Here is a 16,400-nt window from a genome sequence, read left to right as displayed (position 1 = left end):
GCGGGCAGGTTGTTGGGCGGCCGGCCGTCACAAGTCGCAAGATTTTATCTGGAGAGAGAGGGGAGAAAGAAGTCAAAGCATAGGGTAGGGCAGTGTGAGCAGGACCAGCAGTGTCATTTGCCTTAACGAACGAGGATCGGATGTCGTCAACCTTCTTTTCAAAATGGTTGACGAAGTCATCCACAGAGAGGGAGGAGGGGGGAGGGGGAGGAGGATTCAGCAGGGAGGAGAAGGTGGCAAAGAGCTTCCTAGGGTTAGAGGCAGATGCTTGGAATTTAGAGTGGTAGAAAGTGGCCTTAGCAGCAGAAACAGATTAAGAAAATGTAGAGAGGAGGGAGTGAAAAGATGCCAGGTCCGCAGGGAGTCTAGTTTTCCTCAATTTCCGCTCGGCTGCCCGGAGCCCTGTTCTGTGAGCTCGTAATGAGTCATCAAGCCACGGAGCTGGAGGGGAGGACCGAGCCGGCCGGGAGGATAGGGGACATAGAGAGTCAAAGGATGCAGAAAGGGAGGAGAGGAGGGTTGAGGAGGCAGAATCAGGAGATTGGAGGGAGAAGGATTGAGCAGAGGGAAGAGATGATAGGATGGAAGAGGAGAGAGAGAGCGAAGGTTGCGACGGCGCATTACCATCTGAGTAGGGGCAGAGTGAGTAGTGTTGGAGGAGAGCGAGAGAGAAAAGCATACAAAGTAGTGGTCGGAGACATGGAGGGGAGTTGCAGTGAGATTAGTAGAAGAACAGCATCTAGTAAAGATGAGGTCAAGCGTATTGCCTGCCTTGTGAGTAGGGGGGGACGGTGAGAGGGTGAGGTCAAAAGAGGAGAGGAGTGGAAAGAAATGGCAGAGAGGCAGAGAGAAATGAGTCAAAGGTAGACGTAGGGAGGTTGAAGTCCCCCAGAACTGTGAGGGGTGAGCCATCCTCAGGAAAGGAACTTATCAAGGCGTCAAGCTCATTGATGAACTCTCCAAGGGAACCTGGAGGGCGATAAATGACAAGGATGTTAAGCTTAAATGGGCTAGTGACTGTGACAGCATGGAATTCAAATGAGGAGATAGACAGATGGGTCAGGGGAAAAATAGAGAATGTCCACTTGGGAGAGATGAGGATTCCTGTGCCACCACCCCGCTGACCAGATGCTCTCGGGGTATGCGAGAACAAATGGTCAGACGAGGAGAGAGCAGTAGGAGTAGCAGTGTTTTCAGTGGTAATCCATGTTTCCGTCAGCGTCAAGAAGTCGAGGGACTGGAGGGTAGCATAGGCTGAGAGGAACTCTGCCTTGTTGGCAGCAGAACGGCAGTTCCAGAGGCTGCCTGAGACCTGGAACTCCACGTGGGTGGTGCGTGCAGGGACCACCAGGTTAGAGAGGCAGCAGCCACGCGGTGTGAGGCGTTTGTATAGCCCGTGCGGAGAGGAGAGAACAGGGATAGACAGAGGCATAGTTGACAGGCTACAGAAAATGGCTACAATAATGCAAAGGAGATCGGAATGAAATGAACTAAACATCTGGGAAAGGAGAGAGCGGGGCCTCCCTCACCACAACACCCAAATATAACTCTCCCAACTTCAACCTCAGAAACTATAATTGTTGTAAACTACAGCGGTTCAATGTTTTCTAGGAATAGACTAACTTAGTTTATTCAGCTAGCTAACTTGGTACAGTATTCTTCCGTGAAAATCGTCCAGGGCACCTAGTCATAAGACGCCACAGCCAGCTAGCATGCCGGCCTCCAACAACACGGTTTAGCACCAATACTCGGCCACAACAAACCACCAGTGTGTCAACACGCCAAGCAGATCATTCGTGTCCGTGTCTAACGTTGTGGGTTAGTCCCGTCAGCTTGAGCGAGTCCGTCGTCAATTTATTCAGCCAGTTAGTTAGCTAGAATAGTTAGCATACTAGCTAGCCATTGCTTTCAGACAAAGAAGAAACCCCTCCTTTCACGGCACGAACACACAGAGAGAGCCAAGCTAACGTTAACTAGTCACCCATGTCCCGAATTCCTTGAACGACTCTGGCTACCAATATGTAAAAACAAAACAAAAATATAGGTTATAACATACCCCTAGCAGCTACTGTTAGCTAGCCAAGTGCAAAGCTAGCCACTGAATTGACTCAGCCAGTTCGCGTCTGTTCGCCAGGTCGTTCCAGCTATTGTTTACTAGTAGCTATCCAGGTAGCAACAAGCTAGCTACATTTCAAGCACAGTAGCCACTTACTACCTAACGTTAACGCTTCAGACAATGAGGTTAGAAAACAGCTGAATGGTAGGCATTATTATATGTAATTATTGTAGGCAGCCAGCTGGCGTAATTACAGGCAATCTCAGGCGTGAAACAACTATACCGTTGCAAATAGTTGCCAGTAGCTACCCGCCAGCTAGTCCAGGACAAAAGGAACACCTATGCCAGCTTTCCCACCTGGACAAAAGGAATGTATGAATGCTGTTCATTGACTACAGCTCAGCGTTCAACATCATAGTGCCCACAAAGCTCATCACTAAGCTAAGGACCCTGGGACTAAACACCTCCCTCTGCGACTGGATCCTGGACTTCCTGATGGGCCGCCCCCAGGTGGTAAGGGTAGGTAACAACACATCTGCCACACTGATCCTCATCACGGGGGTCCCTCAGGGGTGCGTGCTTAGTCCCCTCCTGTACTCCCTGTTCACCCATGACTGCATGGCCAGGCACGACTCCAACACCATCATTAAGTTTGCCGACGACACGACAGTGGTAGGCCTGATCACCGACAACGACGAGACAGCCTATAAGGAGGAGGTCAGAGACCTGGCCGGGTGGTGCCCGGACAACAACCTCTCCCTCAACGTGATCAAGACAAAGGAGCTGATCGTGGACTACAGGAAACAGAGGGCTGAGCACGCCCCCATTCTCATCGAAGGGGCGGGTCGAGAGCTTCAAGTTCCTTGGTGTCCACATCACTAAGGATCTATCATGAATGAATCGTGAACCAATGGTGAGTGAGGAAGTTAAATACGCACAAATATCACAGCCCCAAGACATGCCTGTAATGAATACTCAGGGAGAAAACAGGTGTAGATTCACGGACAAAGCACGGCAGGTGTTTATTACGCATCGCAGAAGACAGGAATCGTGGTCACAGGCAGGCAATGGTCATACACAGGCAGGAGAATCAAAACTAGGACTGAAGGCTATAACTGGTTCTCACAAACGAGCTAGGAAAAGGCTTAGTAGAGTCAAAACGAACAATACCTCACAAGACACAAACAGAAAGAACTGAACTAAATAAGGAGCTGATGAGACCAGGTGACTAACAAACACAGGTGAAATCAATGAACAAAAATGAAAGACAGGGCTACGTTCAAGAACACAAAGAAACAGGGCTACGTTCAAGAACACAAAGAGACAGGGCTACGTTCAAGAACACAAAGAAACAGGGCTACGTTCAAGAACACAAAGAAACAGGGCTACGTTCAAGAACACAAAGAAACAGGGCTACGTTCAAGAACACAAAGAAACAGGGCTACGTTCAAGAACACAAAGAAACAGGGCTACGTTCAAGAACACAAAGAAACAGGGCTACGTTCAAGAACACAAAGAAACAGGGCTACGTTCAAGAACACAAAGAAACAGGGCTAGGTTCAAGAACACAAAGAAACAGGGCTACGTTCAAGAACACAAAGAAACAGGGCTACGTTCAAGAACACAAAGAAACAGGGCTACGTTCAAGAACACAAAGAAACAGGGCTACGTTCAAGAACACAAAGAAACAGGGCTACGTTCAAGAACACAAAGAAACAGGGCTACGTTCAAGAACACAAAGAAACAGGGCTACGTTCAAGAACACAAAGAAACAGGGCTACGTTCAAGAACACAAAGAAACAGGGCTACGTTCAAGAACACAAAGAAACAGGGCTACGTTCAAGAACACAAAGAAACAGGGCTACGTTCAAGAACACAAAGAAACAGGGCTACGTTAAAGAACACAAAGAAACAGGGCTATGTACAAGAACACAAAGAAACAGGGCTACGTTCAAGAACACAAAGAGACAGGGCTACGTTCAAGAACACAAAGAAACAGGGCTACGTTCAAGAACACAAAGAAGCAGGGCTACGTTCAAGAACACAAAGAAACAGGGCTACGTTCAAGAACACAAAGAAACAGGGCTACGTTCAAGAACACAAAGAAACAGGGCTACGTTCAAGAACACAAAGAAACAGGGCTACGTTCAAGAACACAAAGAAACAGGGCTACGTTCAAGAACACAAAGAAACAGGGCTACGTTCAAGAACACAAAGAAACAGGGCTACGTTCAAGAACACAAAGAAACAGGGCTACATTCAAGAACACAAGGATGACTAAGAAAAATAAATACAGAACCTCTCACCATTACAATAACAGGGGAGGTTAGCATTTTGGGGGGGTTATGATATTTGTGCGTCTGTAACTTTCTCACTCATCATTATTCACAATTCCTTCAGGACTATCCGTAACCATGGTAGCATCCACATTAATGTAGAAGTGTGAAACATATTATATTCTTATTTACAATAAAAGTGACTCCAAAATGACACAATACATTATTTATCATTCATTTCTATTGGGCACAAAATAATCTGAAACACAACCAAAGCAAACAGCAAATGCATCCAACAAGTTTATAGAGTCACAAGCTGGATGTAATCATTGTGTTATATGAATATGGGACCAAATCAGTAGAGGCTGCTGAGGGGAGGACGGCTCACAATAATGGCTGGAATGGAGTGAATGGAATGGTATGAACCATATGGAAACCACTTCGTTGATGTGTTTGATGCCATTCCATTGACTCCATTCCAGCCATTATTATGAGCTGACTTCCCCTCAGCAGCCTTCACTGAAATACTAAACTTTTGACTACTTTAATACACATAAGTGAATTTATCCCAATACTTTTGGTCCCCTAAAATGGGGGGACTATGTACAAAAAGCGGTCCTCTGTAGCTCAATTGGTAGAGCACGGCGCTTGTAACGCCAGGGTAGTGGGTTCGATCCCCGGGACCACCCATACGTAAAAATGTATGCACACATGACTGTAAGTCGCTTTGGATAAAAGCGTCTGCTAAATGACATATTATATTATTGTTATTATAAAAGTGCTGTAATTTTCTAAACAGTTCACATGATATGGATGAAAATCCCCTCAAATTAAAGCTGACAGTCTGCACTTTAACCTCATAGTCATTTAAAATCCAAAGTGCTAGAGTACAGAGCCAAAACAGCAAAACATGTCCCAATACTGTTGGGGCTCACTGTAGTTAGTTAAATAGCAGACTATCTGCATTCCTTCTCTATTTACTCTCTCTCTCTGTTGGGAAGGGCCCGTCAGGAAGCATTTCACTGTTACTCTACACCTGTTGATTACTCTCTCTCTGTTGGGAAGGGCCCGTCAGGAAGCATTTCACTGTTACTCTACACCTGTTGTTTACCAAGCATGTGACAAATAACATTTGATTTGATTTGAATCCCCTTAATGCGCTGTCTGTTCAGCCATGCATCCCAAAGCCTAGGACCAAGAGGCATGGAGAGGCAGCCTTTAGTTACTGTGGAGTAGCCTGCCAGAGAACCTGAGGGGGGCTGAAACCTATTTGAAAGAGATCTTAAAACACCTTTTTAGCTTTTCTTTTCCTCTGGAGGCTCTTTAGTCTTTCAGTTTTTATGGTTATTCTTTAGTTCGTTATCCTCTGATGTTTGTTGTCTAGTAAATATTTCAGTTTTTATTTGTTTTTTCCTGAGAAGCGCATTGTGTTGCATTCCATGTCTGAAATGTGCTGTAGAAATAAAGCTTGATTTGATTTGGTGTTGAACTGTGGACTTGTGATTACAGGAAGCTCCTCCACACAGGTCAGCTCTGAATATCTTCATCACCAGAATACAGGATATGTGGATAGAAATTGATACATTTTACATCATTGTCATCCAGTCATACCATACGGTCGGTCTATGGCCATCCAGTCATACCATACGGTCGGTCTATGGCCATCCAGTCATACCATAGGGTCGGTCTATGGCCATCCAGTGAATAGGGTCGGTCTATGGCCATCCAGTCATACCATACGGTCGGTCTATGGCCATCCAGTCATACCATACGGTCGGTCTATGGCCATCCAGTGAATAGGGTCGGTCTATGGCCATCCAGTCATACCATACGGTCGGTCTATGGCCATCCAGTCATACCATACGGTCGGTCTATGGCCATCCAGTCATACCATACGGTCGGTCTATGGCCATCCAGTCATACCATACGGTCGGGTCTATGGCCATCCAGTCATACCATAGGGTCGGTCTATGGCCATCCAGTGAATAGGGTCGGTCTATGGCCATCCAGTCATACCATACGGTCGGTCTATGGCCATCCAGTCATACCATACGGTCGGTCTATGGCCATCCAGTCATACCATACGGTCGGTCTATGGCCATCCAGTCATACCATACGGTCGGTCTATGGCCATCCAGTCATACCATACGGTCGGTCTATGGCCATCCAGTGAATAGGGTCGGTCTATGGCCATCCAGTCATACCATACGGTCGGTCTATGGCCATCCAGTCATACCATACGGTCGGGTCTATGGCCATCCAGTCATACCATAGGGTCGGTCTATGGCCATCCAGTGAATAGGGTCGGTCTATGGCCATCCAGTGAATAGGGTCGGTCTATGGCCATCCAGTGAATAGGGTCGGTCTATGGCCATCCAGTCATACCATACGGTCGGTCTATGGCCATCCAGTCATACCATACGGTCGGTCTATGGCCATCCAGTCATACCATACGGTCGGTCTATGGCCATCCAGTCATACCATACGGTCGGTCTATGGCCATCCAGTCATACCATACGGTCGGTCTATGGCCATCCAGTCATACCATACGGTCGGTCTATGGCCATCCAGTCATACCATACGGTCGGTCTATGGCCATCCAGTCATACCATACGGTCGGTCTATGGCCATCCAGTCATACCATAGGGTCGGTCTATGGCCATCCAGTCATACCATACGGTCGGTCTATGGCCATCCAGTCATACCATACGGTCGGTCTATGGCCATCCAGTGAATAGGGTCGGTCTATGGCCATCCAGTGAATAGGGTCGGTCTATGGCCATCCAGTCATACCATACGGTCAGTCTATGGCCATCCAGTCATACCATACGGTCGGTCTATGGCCATCCAGTCATACCATAGGGTCGGTCTATGGCCATCCAGTCATACCATACGGTCGGTCTATGGCCATCCAGTCATACCATACGGTCGGTCTATGGCCATCCAGTCATACCATACGGTCGGTCTATGGCCATCCAGTCATACCATACGGTCGGTCTATGGCCATCCAGTCATACCATACGGTCGGTCTATGGCCATCCAGTCATACCATAGGGTCGGTCTATGGCCATCCAGTCATACCATACGGTCGGTCTATGGCCATCCAGTCATACCATACGGTCGGTCTATGGCCATCCAGTCATACCATACGGTCGGTCTATGGCCATCCAGTCATACCATAGGGTCGGTCTATGGCCATCCAGTGAATAGGGTCGGTCTATGGCCATCCAGTCATACCATACGGTCGGTCTATGGCCATCCAGTCATACCATACGGTCGGTCTATGGCCATCCAGTCATACCATAGGGTCGGTCTATGGCCATCCAGTCATACCATACGGTCGGTCTATGGCCATCCAGTCATACCATACGGTCGGTCTATGGCCATCCAGTCATACCATACGGTCGGTCTATGGCCATCCAGTCATACCATACGGTCGGTCTATGGCCATCCAGTCATACCATACGGTCGGTCTATGGCCATCCAGTCATACCATACGGTCGGTCTATGGCCATCCAGTCATACCATACGGTCGGTCTATGGCCATCCAGTGAATAGGGTCGGTCTATGGCCATCCAGTCATACCATACGGTCGGTCTATGGCCATCCAGTCATACCATACGGTCGGTCTATGGCCATCCAGTCATACCATACGGTCGGTCTATGGCCATCCAGTCATACCATACGGTCGGTCTATGGCCATCCAGTCATACCATACGGTCGGTCTATGGCCATCCAGTCATACCATACGGTCGGTCTATGGCCATCCAGTGAATAGGGTCGTACCAGTGGATGACCACAAGATGGCGCTCTCTACTTACAGATCTAGGGCCCGATTCATTCGGCAACATGCGATAATATACTACTGTGATTGTCTTTCAAATTTTTTTTTATCAACTTAAATTATATACATCACAAAGTTTATCTTTTTAGAAGATTATATCGAGACGAATAATGTGTCAAAAAATGTGTAGCAAAGCGTCCTTAAAAAGCTTGTGGAATGTAGGGTGAGGCCACAGTAAAGCAATAATAAGATGCATGTCAAGTTAGTGAACAATATTTTAGATGTAAATTGCAGAATAATTGACTTCCTGTCTGTGGCCAGGGGCCACCCCAACCCTCTATAGCACGGGTATGACAAAACGTTTATTTGTACTGTTCTAATTACGTTGGAAACCAGTTTATAATAGCAATAAGGCACCTCGGGGCTTTGTGGTATATGGCCAATATACCATGGCTCAGGGCTGTATCCAGGCACTCCGTGTTGCGTCGTGCTTAAGAACAGCCCTTATAGTGGCCATATACCACACCCCCTCGGGCCTTATTGCTTAAATATATGCAACGATTTTTCCACCAACATTTTTCTGTGCCAATGCACCACACAACCAATAAGCAAAGCATATCTGCATACCGATTACCGACTTCGAGTGCTTATCATGGTTTGCGTTTTCAACACCACAATCAAGAAGAGTATGCAGTGGCCATTTTAGCATGTAAATCTTGGTGGGGCAACTGGGAACTCGGAGGTCGAATCATGACTTCAAGCTCTCCCCGTAGATTTAGCGGTGATGTGGTGTCCCCATGAGTGACAGAACACTGAGCCAATCACGGCGCAACTAGAGAACATTACCAACCCCTACGCTCCGTATTTTCACACACAATACACAATGAGATGGTGTTATAAAGGGAATACAATAAAACATAATAGGAAACAGGTGTAAACAATAAAGACCAAACAAGACAAACACCGAAACATAGATCGGTAGCAGCTAGTACTCCGGTGACGAGGAACGCCGAAGCCTGCCCGAGCAAGGAGGAGGAGCAGCCTCGGCTGAATCCGTGACAAACACGAGCAATGGACATTAGACCGGTGGAAATTTGTCCTTTGGTCTTGAGTCCAAATTGAAGATTTTTGGGTTCCAACCGCCGTGTCTTTGTGAGACGCGGTGTGGGTGAATGGATGATCGCCGCATGTGTAGTTCCCACCGTAAAGCATGGAGGAGGAGGTGTTATTGTGTGGGGGTGCTTTGCTGGTGACACTGTCTGTGATTTATTTAGAATTCAAGGCACACTTAGCCAGCATGGCTACCACAGCATTCTGCAGCGATACGCCATCCCATCTGGTTTGGGCTTAGTGGGACTATCATTTGTTTTTCAACAGGACATTGACCCAACACACCTCCAGGCTGTGTAAGGGCTATTTTACCAAGAAGGAGAGTGATGGAGTGCTGCATCAGATGCCCTGGCCTCCACAATCCCCCGACCTCAACCCAATTGAGATGGTTTGGGATGAGTCGGACGGCAGAGTGAAGGAAAAGCAGCCATCAAGTACTCAGCATATGTGGGAACTCCTTCAAGACTGTTGGAAAAGCATTCCAGGTTGCAAAGGGTGTCTATTTGACGAATCTCAAATATATTTAGATTTGTTTAACACCTTTTTGGTTACGACATGATTCCATATGTGTTATTTCATTTACATTTTAGTCATTTAGCAGACGCTCTTATCCAGAGTGACTTACAGTTAGTGAATACATTATATATATTTTTTTTATACTGGCCCCCCATGGGAATCAAACCCACAACCCTGGCGTTGCAAACGCCATGGTCTATCAACTGAGCTACATCCCTGCCGGCCATTCCCTCCCCTACCCTGGACGACGCTGGGCCAATTGTGCGCCGCCCATGAGTCTCCCGGTCGCGGCCGGCTGTGACAGAGCCTGGATTCGAACCAGGATCTCTAGTGGCACAGTTAGCACTGCGATGCAGTGCCTTAGACCACTGCGCCACTCAGGAGTATTTCATTGTTCTGATGTCTTCACTATTATTCTACAATGTAGAAAATAGTTTAAAAAAAGAAAAAACCTTGAAAGAGTAGGTGTGTCCAAACCTTTGACTGGTACTGTATATATATATATATTTATTAAGGTAAACAGGTGGGGCTTAAAACAGGTGGGGCTCTCCCTAACTGACGGGTCGCCACTGAGAGTATGTCAATCTCAACTAAATACCTCCCTACTCTGCATCCGAATGTCATTAAACCTTTTGATGTTTTGTAACAGATTCTTTCCAATATTCGAATGGCCATTAGTTTGGATGATGGAGTATTAGAGTGGATGAACATGCAGGTGGACTACAGGAGACATAAGTAGCCTTAACAGATTAAACATTATGACTGGTTGTGTTTATGCCACACATAAAAGGTAACACATTTTAAAAGTTAAAAGCTTTCCTGAATACCTGCTGGGAGCATAGGGCGATGAATGCAACAGACATCAGTATTAGAAGTAAAGCTGCAGACAGACTGGTCTGCTAGTGTGCTATAGACCCACAACTGATCCAAATGGAATGAAACATTGAAATAACAGCGTTTTGCGTCACTATTCGAGTAACATTTTCACTACAGTTTACAGACTAGAGTAGAATTCTACTCACTTGAAATTATTCATTGGACTGTGGTGGTACTTGTAGACTTGTCGGTAGGATAATTAGGCAACATTTTACGGTGTCCTTATTACAGTGTAATTACACACTGTAACAAGTATTGTAATTCATTGTAATAATGTATAGGTACACTGTAATAACAACATATAACTGCAGTCTATAATTACAGACCAATTGTGTAAAGTACTTAACTAAAAATACATTAAAGTACTACTTATGTAGTTTTTTGGGATATCTGTACTTTACTATTTATATTTTTGACAACATTTACTTTTACTTCACTACATTCCTAAAGAAAATAATGTACTTTTTACTCCATACATTTCCCCTGACACCCAAAAGTACTCTTTACATTTTGAAAGCTTAACAGGACAGGAAAATGGTCCAATTCACAGACTTATCAAGAGAACATCCTTGGTCATCCCTACTGCCTCACTAAATACACACGCTTCATTTGTAAATGATGTCTGACTGATGGAGTGTTCCCCTGGCTATCTGTAAATGATGTCTGAGTGTTGGAGTGTGCCCCTGGCTATCTGTAAATGATGTCTGAGTGTTGGAGTGTTCCCCTGGCTATCTGTAAATGATGTCTGAGTGTTGGAGTGTGCCCCTGGCTATCTGTAAATGATGTCTGAGTGTTGGAGTGTGCCCCTGGCTATCTGTAAATGATGTCTGAGTGATGGAGTGTTCCCCTGGCTATCTGTAAATGATGTCTGAGTGTTGGAGTGTTCCCCTGGCTATCTGTAAATGATGTCTGAGTGTTAGAGTGTGCCCCTGGCTATCTGTAAATGATGTCTGAATGTTGGAGTGTTCCCCTGGCTATCTGTAAATGATGTCTGAATGTTGGAGTGTTCCCCTGGCTATCTGTAAATGATGCCTGAGTGTTAGAGTGTGCCCCTGGCTATCTGTAAATGATGTCTGAGTGTTGGAGTGTTCCCCTGGCTATCTGTAAATGATGTCTGAGTATTGGAGTGTTCCCCTGGCTATCTGTAAATGATGTCTGAGTGTTGGAGCGTGCCCCTGGCTATCTGTAAATGATGTCTGAGTGATGGAGTGTTCCCCTGGCTATCTGTAAATGATGTCTGAGTGATGGAGTGTTCCCCTGGCTATCAGTAAATGATGTCTGAGTGTTAGAGTGTGCCCCTGGCTATCTGTAAATGATGTCTGAGTGTTGGAGTGTTCCCCTGGCTATCTGTAAATGATGTCTGAATGTTGGAGTGTTCCCCTGGCTATCTGTAAATGATGCCTGAGTATTGGAGTGTGACCCTGGCTATCTGTAAATGATGTCTGAGTGATGGAGTGTGCCCCTGGCTATCTGTAAATGATGTCTGAGTGTTGGAGTGTGCCCCTGGCTATCTGTAAATGATACCTGAGTGTTGGAGTGTTCCCCTGGCTATCTGTAAATGATACCTGAGTGTTGGAGTGTGCCCCTGGCTATCTGTAAATGATGTCTGACTGATGGAGTGTGACCCTGGCTATCTGTAATGATGTCTGAGTGATGGAGTGTGCCCCTGGCTATCTGTAAATGATGTCTGAGTGTTGGAGTGTTCCCCTGGCTATCTGTAAATGATGTCTGAGTGTTGGAATGTTCCCCTGGCTATCTGTAAATGATGTCTGAGTGATGGAGTGTTCCCCTGGCTATCTGTAAATGATGTCTGAGTGATGGAGTGTTCCCCTGGCTATCTGTAAATGATGTCTGAGTGTTGGAGTGTTCCCCTGGCTATCTGTAAATGATGTCTGAGGGTTGGAGTGTGACCCTGGCTATCTGTAAATGATGTCTGAGTGTTCCCCTGGCTATCTGTAAATGATGTCTGAGTGATGGAGTGTTCCCCTGGCTATCTGTAAATGATGCCTGAGTGATGGAGTGTTCCCCTGGCTATCTGTAAATGATGTCTGAGTGTTGGAGTGTTCCCCTGGCTATCTGTAAATGATGTCTGAGTGTTGGAGTGTTCCCCTGGCTATCTAATTTGAAATGATTTATACTTTTACTTTTGATACTTAAGTATATTTTAGCAATTGCATTTAATTGTGATGCTTAAGTATATTTTAAACCAAATACTTTTAGACTTTTACTGAAGTAGTATTTTACTGGGTGACTTTCACTTTTACTTGAGTTATTTTCTAGGTATCTTTACTTTTACTCAAGTATGACAATTGGGTACTTTTTCCACCACTGGTAACAACGAATGCTTGTTACCATGCTTGTTACAAATGTTAAAGTTTCTGATAGCATCCCAACTCACCATATTGGTCAGTGCTATCTGGGATCCTAGGGACATCTTTACCCTAACCCTAACCTTAACCCCTACCCTTACCCTAACCTTAACCATAACCCTTACCTAACCCTAACCCTAACCCTTAACCCTTACCTTAACCACCTAGAGTCGATGTCCGTGCCACCAAGGAAATCTAATTAGCATAATAAAAAGATCTCCCAAAAAATCTGCCAGTTTAAGCTGTTTTTTTTGCATTGGCTGCATCTCAAGCCACCGCATCCTATGATGTCGCACTTCTGTATTTGCGGTGAAAGGTGACAGAGCTAGAGAGGTGTTTGTCAGACCATGAGACATCCCATGGTCGTCCAGTACATCTCACAAAATCGTCTGTAGCGTCCGAACAAACTACAAACTAATATGACCCCTTTATGGAAAGACGAGACACTCACGAACACGATGGTCTCTGTTTTGCTCTATGATCCAAACATCTTGGGACTTGTGTGAAGTCGGTACAGCAGATCCTCCAACTTCTCTCAAATAAGGGACAGACAATTCAGAAAAAACCTCCTTGAGATTTTTTTTGGGGGGGAATATCTCTTGTTCTATGTAGTACATTTGTTCTTCAATTATTTGTATGGGCTAATAGCAGCATCCCCAAACATTTAAAAAAAATGTTTTTTGATACTTCAAGGGGTCTTAAAATTACTAAATAAAATAGCTAAACTAGGTATGACCTTCTTTAAAAAATGCCATAGTAGAATCCCTCCCCCATCTTAGACAGGGCTGTTAACCATTTTAAATTTCAACTTCAATTGGTTGGCCCAAGGATCCTGGATAGCACGTACCACACCATATTTTAGCCACAAACTATGTGATAAGCAATCTTTCCATGCAATCTGTTGAGTTTTTTGGGATTAGGTAGCACGCTAGGTAGCTGGCTAGTTTTCTAATCTTGACTAGCTAGCTAGCTACCTAAAGCTGGCAATTATGCTTTGGTCGCTACTCGCTAGCTAACTAGCTAGCTAACGTTAGCTGGGCTCGATGGTCTTATCTTTCCTGAACCTTGTTCTCAGGGTATCGGTACCCCAAGGATATTACGTGAGACACACCCAGCATGTTAACGTTAGCAAGCTAGCTACTTGTGTCAACACACTGAGTAACGTTAGTTCCTTTTCAGTGTAGCTAAACACTAGCTAACTTAACAGTGTTAGCAAGCAGTATTACTGCTAGTGGGATAACACAACAACTAGCTGGGTAGCTAGGTAGGCTACAGAAATCAGGATGAAGATAACTAGGGGTAATAGTGTCTATGCTAAATTGTCATATATTCTTCTTCTCTACCACAGATTCCTACAAGGTCTCAGACTCCAGAATAGGAAAATGCTTTACAAGAAAGAAACCGATAAAAACAGAGACAGTTGTCGATCTCCATTTTGTAATGTTAAAAAGGGAAGAAAAATGCAGTCCTGTTTTTCTAAATGAGCTATCTAGTGTTTCTCAACTCCAGTCCTCCGGTATTGAAGCCCCGGACAAACAAACCTGATTCAGCTAGTCAACTAATCATCAAGCCCTCTATGAGTTGAATTAGGTTTCTTTGTCCAGGGCTACAACAAACATGTGTACTGTTGGGGATACTCCAGGACTGGAGTCGAGAAACGATGATCTAAGCTACTCACCTGTAGGCTACAGATTTACGTTATTGAGTATCTTTATTTAATTAATGAATTTATTAACAATAAAAATCCTTATTATTTTATAAGAAATCAAAGGTATTTTTTACATGTTGTAATAAAGTTGACTAAAGTAGAAGCTCATCTTTTGTTAGTAGGTATTTTCAATTGGTAATGAGTAATAAGTAATTACATAGAAATACACTTAAATGTAACTAGCTAAATCCTGTGTAACACCCTGGATGACTGACAGGGGGTGCTGTATCGACACAGCCATCTTGGTATATACAGTTGAAGTCAGAAGTTTACATACACTTAGGTTGGAGTCATTAAAACTCGTTTTTCAACCACTCCACAAATTTCTTGTTAACCAACTGTAGTTTTGGCAAGTCGGTTAGGACATCTACTTTGTGCATGACACAAGTAATTTTTCCAACAATTGTTTACAGACAGATTATTTCACTTATAATTCACTGTATCACAATTCCAGTGGGTCAGAAGTTTACATACACAAAATTGACTGTGCCTTTAAACAGCTTGGAAAATTCCAGAAAATGATGTCATGGCTTTAGAAGCTTCTGATAGGCTAATTGACATCATTTGAGTCAATTGGAGGTGTACCTGTGGATGTATTTCAAGGCCTATCTTCAAACTCAGTGCCTCTTTGCTTGACATCTTGGGAAAATCAAAATCAAAAGAAATCAGCCAAGACCTCAGAAAAAAATGGTAGACCTCTACAAGTCTGGTTGATCCTTGGGAGCAATTTCCAAACGCCTGAAGGTACCACGTTCATCTGTACAAACAATAGTACGCAAGTATAAACACCATGGGACCACGCAGCCATCATACCGCTCAGGAAGGAGACGCGTTCTGTCTCCTAGAGATGAACGTGCAGCAAAGGACCTTGTGAAGATGCTGGAGGAAACAGGTACAAAAGTATCTATAGCCACATTAAAACGAGTCCTATATCGACATAACCTGAAAGGCTGCTCAGCAAGGAAGAAGCCACTGCTCCAAAACCACCATAAAAAAGCCAGACTACGGTTTGCAACTGCACATGGGGACAAAGGTCGTACTATTTGGAGAAATGTCCTCTGGTCTGATGAAACAAAAATATAACTGTTTGGCCATAATGACCATCGTTATGTTTGGAGGAAAAAGGGGGTAGCTTGCAAGCCGAAGAACACCATCACAACCGTGAAGCACAGGGGGTGGCAGCATCATGCTGTGGGGGTGCTTTGCTGCAGGAGGGACTGGTGCACTTCACAAAATAGATGGCATCATGAGGAAGGAAAATTATGTGGATATATTGAAGCAACATCTCAAGACATCAGTCAGGAAGTTAAGGCCTGGTCGCAAATGGGTCTTCCAAATGGACAATGGCCCCAAGCATACTTCCAAAGTTGTGGCAAATTGGCTTAAGGTCAACAAAGTCAAGGTATTGGAGTGGCCATCTCAAAGCCCTGACCTCAATCCTATAGAAAATGTGTGGGCAGAACTGAAAAGGTGTGTGCGAGCAAGGAGGCCTACAAACCTGACTCAGTTACACCAGCTCTGTCAGGAGGAATGGGCCAAAATTCACCCTACTTATTGTGGGAAGCTTGTGGAAGGCTACCCAAAACATTTAACCCAAGTTAAACAATTTAAAGGCAATGCTACCAAATACTAATTGAGTGAATGTAAACTTCTGACCCACTGGGAATGTGATGAAAGAAATAAAAGCTGAAATAAATCATTCTCT

This window comes from Coregonus clupeaformis, chromosome 18 (genome assembly GCF_020615455.1).
Source record: "Coregonus clupeaformis isolate EN_2021a chromosome 18, ASM2061545v1, whole genome shotgun sequence".
NCBI lineage: Eukaryota > Metazoa > Chordata > Actinopteri > Salmoniformes > Salmonidae > Coregonus > Coregonus clupeaformis.
This window is presented reverse-complemented; position numbering follows the sequence as displayed.